General features: G+C 41.0%; 1 protein-coding gene across 1 annotated transcript in view; it reads right to left on the minus strand.

Moving 5' to 3' along the window:
• The window catches only part of ccdc146 (coiled-coil domain containing 146), a gene marked incomplete at both ends in the record, with an annotated part of 101,013 nt that overhangs the window by 58,920 nt on the left and 33,556 nt on the right, over positions 1–8,537 (minus strand). The window lies entirely within an intron of this gene.

Here is an 8,537-nt window from a genome sequence, read left to right on the forward strand (position 1 = left end):
AATTTTACAATGAGATGCACCCACTTTAACCCTGAAGTGTAATTATTACTTCAGACTAACTAATAAAGTAATAAAACCACTAGTAAACCAGTAGGCGGCGCCTGGCCTGCTGTTCAGTGAGTGGCCTGACTGCAAGCACCCAAAAAAAAAAAAAAAAAAAAAATTAATTTGCGATTATCGATTCTGGAATAAAAGATTGATCCAAAAAATCGTGACATTAAAAATCGCGATACTTAGGTGAATCGATTTTTTCCCCCACCCCTATTAAAGAGCATCTCATATTGTCCTGACCATCTATATGTTTCTCCTTTCATATTTTATTTTCTATTTAACCGTAACCTTAATTGTCAATGTAATTATTGAATTGGTTATGTAACATTGAATTATCCTGAATCCTTGTGTTTGTTTTGATTATACATCTTTCTTTTTTTTTCTTTTCTTGTTTAATTGTCTTTCCTATAAACTGTAGAAATTAATGTTTTATCATGGGAGAGGGCTCTGAATAAGCCCACTGGGCTTCCTTTCTCTCCCTGCACTGTCTTTTATTTATTTTTGTGTTCTTGCTTGCCTTTTTTTGTATGGTGCTAATAAAATCAAAAAAATCAAAAACATAGAGACAGGCTAGAGACACAGAGACAGAGACAGGCTAGAGGCACAGAGACAGGCTAGAGACACATAGACAGACTAGAGACACAGAGACAGGCTAGAGACATAGAGACAGGCTAGAGAGATAGAGACAGAAACAGGCTAGAGACACAGAGACAGGCTAGAGACATAGAGACAGGCTAGAGACATAGAGACAGGCTAGAGACACAGAGACAGCCTAGAGACATAGAGACAGGCTAGAGACATAGAGACAGGCTAGAGACATAGAGACAGGCTAGAGACACAGAGACAGGCTAGAGACAGGCTAGAGACACAGAGACAGGCTAGAGACATAGAGACAGGCTAGAGACATAGAGACAGGCTATCAGATTAATAGTCCTTTTGTAGGACTATTAATCTGGGGGATGCTTAGCACAGAAACACACAATTTAATATGCAAAGTAGCAGCAATGGGTGTGTAAAAGGTAATATTGTTGTGTATTATTGTTTTGGAATGTCATTGAAGTCTATATTATCTACTAGCTACTAGCTCAGGTTTCACTATTTCAAAGTTTTTAGTCTGACCCAGAGCTGTCTATAAAGCTTATGACATTAATGAAATATCTGAGGCTGTGGAAATCTCTTTTGTGGAAATCCATTTTTTTGCAAATACAATATCAATAAGTTCATGTTGCTAGGAAACCGATACAATTCTGTCCAGTAAGCACTTTTGTCTAATATTGTTTAGCAACAAAATTAAGTTCCAGAAGTTGAAACTGAATCACTGGAGGCTCTAAAAGAGTTCCAGATGTCTCAGTAGTCACAATTTTTTGACAAAACCTGACTTTGTTTCTACTGTACTGCTCAACCTTTTGCTGTTGTATGAAAAAAGGGGGAAAGCATAAAAACAAAAAACAAAGCCAACTGCCTGTAACGGAGATTCAACCCGAGCTGAACGGAATAGACCTTTATCATCACAACAGATATCACAGTATCACAACACCTTATCACCATCAGTCCTAATCATCAGCATAAAAAGTGTTTGTGATCTCAAAAGGAGAAGAAAACTCTTGAAAATGGATAACAGGTGCAATTCCTGCCATACTGCCTGGTGTGGCTGGGATCTTCGTTATCACAGGGGTGGGGGGGGGGGGGGGTGTTTCTCCCCTTACCTCTGTTTTATGGACCTGATTAAATTCATCATTCAGCCTTATTGTTTCCCTAAAACAATCATTTGACAGGTCTAGTATAGCTGGTATACATAGAGCTCAACAGTCACGTGACAGTTTTTGCAAAAACAAAAAATAACAATTAGGGGGAATCGAATTTTTGACCCCCCCCCTGCTTGTTATTTTTTGTTTTTGCGCCAAACCAAATGTTTTATAGTCACTCACGATTCAGTAGGTCACAGGTTGGCTTGGTCCCAGCCTTAAAACTCATACAAACATCAAACTTATATAAGGATTTTTCAAAATGTCTATGGAGAAAATGAATGGGGAACTCACTTCTGGGGCAGGAAACGTCACGAAAAGTCATGTGACTGTTGAGCTGTATTGTAACTGGTGCCATAGATGAAATTAGCCCGTAAATAAATAAATAAATAAATAAATAAATAAATAAATAAATAAATAAATAAATAAATAAATAAATAAATAAATAAATATGACTGCAAAACTTTGGCAAAAACAATTCAAATTAAATAGAGAAGAATAACTGACATCAGATCAATGCTGGCATCATGTTATTGGGACAGCAAAAGAGGGAAAATTATCTGGAAGAGTGGTTGTTAAATCTCTCTCTGCTGTGAGGTAATTCTGTGTTCGTAACAGTGATAGGATAGCGGACAGGTGCTGTTCCCCTCTTATCTTCAAAGCCAGGTTGATAGAGTGGGGAGTAATGAGGTATAGCCTCGCCTGTATCAACCAGCTCCAGGACGGAGGATATCTCAGGTCGTACTGTGTAGCAGGTAGTATAATGGCCCTGAAAACACACTCAAACTCTGTTTCCACTCTCTCTCACACACACACACACACACACACACACACACACAGAACGATATCTCCCGACTTCTACTGCAGGGAAAAATATAGCTGGCGCAGACCAGGGTTAGCTGATTATGTTTTTAGATTTATTTCATTATTGTTATCTGACTGTTGTGAAATGTGCTAGAAAGTACCTACATGTACCCAGCCAGGTTCACACTTCCAAGGAGGCTACAAGGACAGAGATGTCTATTGTACTTTAACAGTCACACAAGGTCACATCCTTAACAGCAAAATAACTGACGAGTGTTGAATTATCTGTGCTTAAAAATGCTAAGGATAGTTGTAGTCCTCATCCTAACATCTTGAAATGTTAATTGGTGGTCGTCTGGTCACTATTTGACCTGAAATGAGGCATTTTAGATTGACTCTAAAAACAATGAACTGAATCTTGGATCATGGGGCCGTCCAGGTAGTGTAGCGGTAGATTCCCTGCCTACCAACACGAGGGTCACAGGTTCGCACCCCCCTCCTGTTACCTCCGGCTTGTTTGTGTGTCCATACAGGCACGATTGGCTGTGTCTGCAGGTGAGAAGCCGGATTAAGGGTATGTGTCCTGTCCTGTTCGTTGCACCAGCACCTCCTCTGGTCAGTCGGGGCACCTGTTCGCTGCGGAAGGGAACTGTTGGGAATAGTGTGATCCTCCCACGTGCTACAGTATGTCCTGCTAAGCTCCTCCCTGTCAGGTGAAAAGAAGCGGTTGGCAACTGCACGTGTTGGAGGAGGTATGGTGCTAGTCTACGGCTGTCCCCAGATCGGCAGAGGGTGGAGCAGCGACCGGGGCAGCAGGGGGGGAAATTGGCCAAGTAAAATTGTGGAGAAAATGGAGGGGGGAAATCCGGAGAAAAGAAATCTTGGAACATGTGAAATTAGCTTAACCAATTTTCAGTTTGAAGAAAAATATTTTAAGGCTGAATGTGAAGTTAAATATCTTGTTAAGATGAAGATTTCTGCAATTCTGACACTAAAACAAATGACATCAAAACAAGTTGATGTGCTTAGCTGGGGTAAATGACATATCAGTGATGTGACAAACATCCACTGGTACTGTACACTGGTCATGTATCTGAGAAATGCAGCTTGAAGCGGTTTTGGACTATCTCTCCATTTCTGGTGCCAGGACTTATCACCAGCATAAACACGGGAGGCTTTTGGTTGCATAAGGCTAACATGTGGTCAACCATCTTTGAAGTGAGATAGAGACAATCACTCAAAGACGTTTACGTACGTACAGACATGGGGACACACATACACAAACACCCACACAAACTTACAAATAAACTGGGGCTGCACAATATTAGGGGGGAAACTGACATTGCAATATATTTTCTTTCTGCAATATATATTGCGATATGAAAAAATATTCACTTGAATAGCTCATCAAACTTTGCCCCTTTAAGAAGCTAGTGTGTAACCTGTGTGGGTGACATAGTAGTAAGTGTTTTGGCAGGATGGTAGTGTGCTGAGTGCTATCAACCAGCATGATGTGTTTGAGTTAATTTGCCTTATTACTTGACATTGCACGTCCTGCGATGTGACTATTCCGCAAGTGTAAATTGCGATGATGATGCTGAAAATGATTGTGCAGCCGTAAAACAAACAAGACAACAGATGCCTTGCCCGTGTGAGGGTAGGGATCTGTACTACAGAACAGGAGCGGTAAAGCTTGGCACTAATACATTGTGTAGTGCAGCAGGAGTGTGACAATAGGAAGCTGCAGGTTGTAATATTCTGGACCCTAGGGCAGACAAATAATAGGTACACCACCGCATTCTCCTGTGTGGTGGAAGCCAGGAAGCAGACCCCAAAGGTTAAAATCCATATGCAGTAAAGAAAGAAAGTTCCCCGTGCACATTTATCACCTCTGCATCTCTTACTTTGTATTTGGCATTATGAAAGTGTTTTGCTCAGCCCAAATGTCTCTATACCGTCCTGATATCCACTGGCTTCAGACAAAGCCCATGGTTGACTCAGGGTTAGGCCTCCAGCCAGAGTGAATCACTTTCTAAGGAAAGTAAAGTGCTATTGAGTAACATTTGCCCCATTTGCAATGACATGACATCACAGTAGGAAACTTCCTAAAGGGGTGCCATGTAATTTCCGTCAAACTTGCTTGGTACATTCTCTTGAATTGAAAGTGAAAACGAATGAAGGAAAATGACAAAGAGTTAGCTGGAAGTGAAGAGAGGAAGATAAAAAGAGGATGAGGAGGAAACGAAAGCAAGACAGTGCAGCAGATATGCAGAATGCAGAATGCTGTTATTTAGTCTAGTCTTAATGGGGAAGATACTTGAATAACTTTAGCTAGCAATGGTGTCATGTTTGTTTGTTTGTTTTTTAGAACATTCTATTAATCATTAGTAATGTGAACATTTTTTATAAAAAATGTTTAGATTTTCTTTTCTTTTTGGTGTCAGATTAGGCTACCAGTATTTATAGCTTAATGGTGGTGATGAATGCTGGTTGGAGAGGGGGCCCTGGGAATTCTTTCCTACTAGCAATCTCATGCGCTACGCACACTCAATTTCTAGGATGGAGACTGATGTCACTGATTTTGTCACAATGTTCCGTCACTTCGTGACACAAAATGATAATGATGATGATGATGCTGGCCCCAACAGACTCGAGAATCGCCACTGACCAAGTGTCTACGCTGGGACCTTGATGAACCTGTGAGCTCATGCTTTAATTGCTGTGGCAGATGCGTCTGGCCTCCTTCCTGTTTAGAGACATTTCCCACACGACTGAAAATGGTCAGGCCAATCACAGCCATCTATCTAATACGGGGCCGGTTTGATACGATGACTGACAGAGGAGCGCCAGAGACGCTTGAGAGCACCATTCAAAACACACGCTATACGTCACACGTTCCCTTGCACTGATTGGTTGTAGGTCTATCCAATTGCGTCTAGAGGCATTTTGGTCTGCGCCGTTGATCTGAGTTTCCAGATGACTACCAAGAGCCACTACCGTAGATGAAATCAATTATCCAAAATTGGCAGTTCTCTAGAAATACAACAGAATGAGACATCAGAAGCTGCCAGAGAAGAGGACACATTACCTAACATGCACTCAGCAGAATGCAGATCTCCGCCAGGCTCTGCTACACCTAGCCATAACATACCGGCGGTAACTAAACCAAAACCCAACTACAAAGGGCACCGCTACGGGAAACACTATCTGATGGGCGAACAGACTTGGAAAACAACACCTGTTACTGTAATACCGGCTCCCTTAAAGGAGAATTCTATCTCTCTAAAGCTCTATCTATGTTTTATAACTCACCCTAGACATTTCTGAAAACAATTCAATATAAAGCTAGAACAGGCCGCGAAACAGCCTGGAAGAGAGGACATAGGGGCACCTGCAAAGCATGTATTTATGTCCTGTAAATAGCTTATTCTCTGCCACGTACCGGCTCATAGCCTTATCTGTTCCAGGCCGTTTTCACGGGCCGGTCTAGATTTATAGTGAATAGTTTTCAGAAAGTTCTGTTCAGGGTGAGTTATAAAGCATAAATAGAGCTGGAAATAAGGTCCAGGTTGTAAAAAAAACCTTGAATTCTTTAAATCAGCCCTTGCAGTCAAAGCATACATTACATTAGTGTTGGCGGGGTTGCACACCAAGGTAAGACAACTGTGCTTTGTATTCACTCAAGCGAACATTACAGCATTAAAACGGGCATGTCAGCCTGAGCCAGCTGCTTAAAGGCCTTACCTAGTTGGTTGCAGGGCACATTTTGGCATTTGCCGTGACTCAAAAACTGACATCCATAGAAAAGTTTGGTCTTGTTTTGACCCGGAGCAATCTGCATATTAATTCCATAGCCGATATGTCATGATCCACTGAAGTTAGGCAAGAAATTAAATGAATAAATTCCCGTTTTTGTTATCTTCGCCACCATGCTGTTTTCCGTAGGATTGCTTGCGCTCATATACCGGCCGGAGGAGTCAGCAGTCAGAGGATACTGAGCATCATGTTTATCAATCCATTGGAATAGCATAGATTTTCTCATCAGTACCCCCCTTGACGCCAATTGATGAATAAATTGATAATAAAGAATAATGATTTGCTGTTGATTAAGTGTTTATTTAATGATGCATGCTGCATGGAGAGAAGTACATCATAGCAAAAAAATGCAAGCTACTGTAGGCTTTTTTTTATTATCAGTGCTGCTCCTAGAATCTCCTGATGTTTGTAAGATTAAGTTGGGCTATGAGGGGGTCTATAAGAACCAATAGGTCTGATAGTTCTGGTCTGATGATCGCAGTCATTGTAATGACCGCATAAAAACAGTCAATAAAATAGGTTTTTAAACAATTGTGAATCACCGCAACAACGAGAGGTCAGACTCGTTGAGCATAGAGGCATAAATGTGCACAGGAAATATTAGGCTGATTGGTCCAGAATGCAGGGTTAGCTGCTGAGTCCGACAAATACACACACACATCTCACACACACTCTCTCTCTCTCTCTCACACACACACACACACACACACACACACACACACACACACACACACACACACACACACACACACACACACACACACACACACACACACTCACTCACCCACTCACACGACCAAGTGCACGCTCTCCCTCCAGGCTTACGTCTGTCAGAGATAATTACATGACACATGGTTGTACAGTAAGTCACATACTATGCATTGGTACTGTTTGACACATCAGAACAATAGCTATGCCCCTCCTACACCCCCCCCCTAACATTCCAGGTTAACAGACTTGCTATAAGTTTGTATTACCAAGACTCTATTGGCAAATGTTCAGATGTAGAGGGGTGTTTTATCAGATGCTGGCTCTGGTTCCAAAGCTGGGAAGAGCAAGAGCAGTTTGTACTGCAGAGTAAACAATTAATTTTAACAGTCTGCATGACTTAACAACTATTATAAAAATGCTCAATGAAATTGCCTAGAGGATGAATAATGAATGTGAAAGTATGAGAACGATTCCAATTATGATCGTCTAAAACCCACCAAGACTGACCACAGCACCACAAACTATCATTATATCGAAAAACAAGTGTGCTTATTAATAAATCAGTTCTATTTGCCTAATATTTAAACAAAGAGTCTAGTACACAGAGACCAAATTCAATTCCAAATCATTTCAGTCTATTGCAGCTTGACATTTGCCCAACGGGCCCTTTTCACATTCTGTTTCTCAATGCTTCTGCGTAGAGAAACCGATGGATTACAACTTCCTGTTGTCAGCTATGGCCTTCACTAAACGCTCCACAACCTGTCCAACAGTTTTCATTTGTGACATGTATCTCGTCTATCTGTCTTTGTTGGATTGTTTTTTGTCATTAAGGTGCAAAAAGTAACTTCAAACAGCAGTAGCGAGCACACTCCAAAAATAAAGTAATTCAAGGTGCAGGGCCAAGGCAAAACGTAAAAGGGAGAAAAGGCCAGCACTCAATAAAGTCCTCTAGCCGTTTAAGACAAATTAGGTAGAGCAGCAACAACGTATGTGTTTCAGCAGGTAGCCTTCATCAGCGTTGTGCTGAGTCAGGCGGAAATGGCGTATAAATACAATCAAACCGGAACTACATTCAATAATCCAATCAGTTACCAGGTAAGCGTACACATATAAGGACATCAAAAAAGTTACAAAATATACAGAAAATGTACATAGCAAATACTAACTCTTCTAGTAAAGAGTTTACACATAGAGATAATTAAATATTTAATTAAATAAGGCCCAGTCGGATATGTTCACCTGTCAAAAGCCCTTCACTAAGAACAGGCAGAAACATGAATGTACAAACGTAAAAAGTACAAGTAAAAAGTACCTAGAGGAAACAACCAAGCAACAACTCCTCATTAAGGCCTTTAGGGTGTTCAGTCTGCAGCGTGTTGATCCAAAAGGCCTCTCTCTGTAACAGAG

Source organism: Poromitra crassiceps, assembly GCF_964638095.1.
Source record: "Poromitra crassiceps genome assembly, chromosome: 2".
NCBI classification, from domain to species: domain Eukaryota; kingdom Metazoa; phylum Chordata; class Actinopteri; order Beryciformes; family Melamphaidae; genus Poromitra; species Poromitra crassiceps.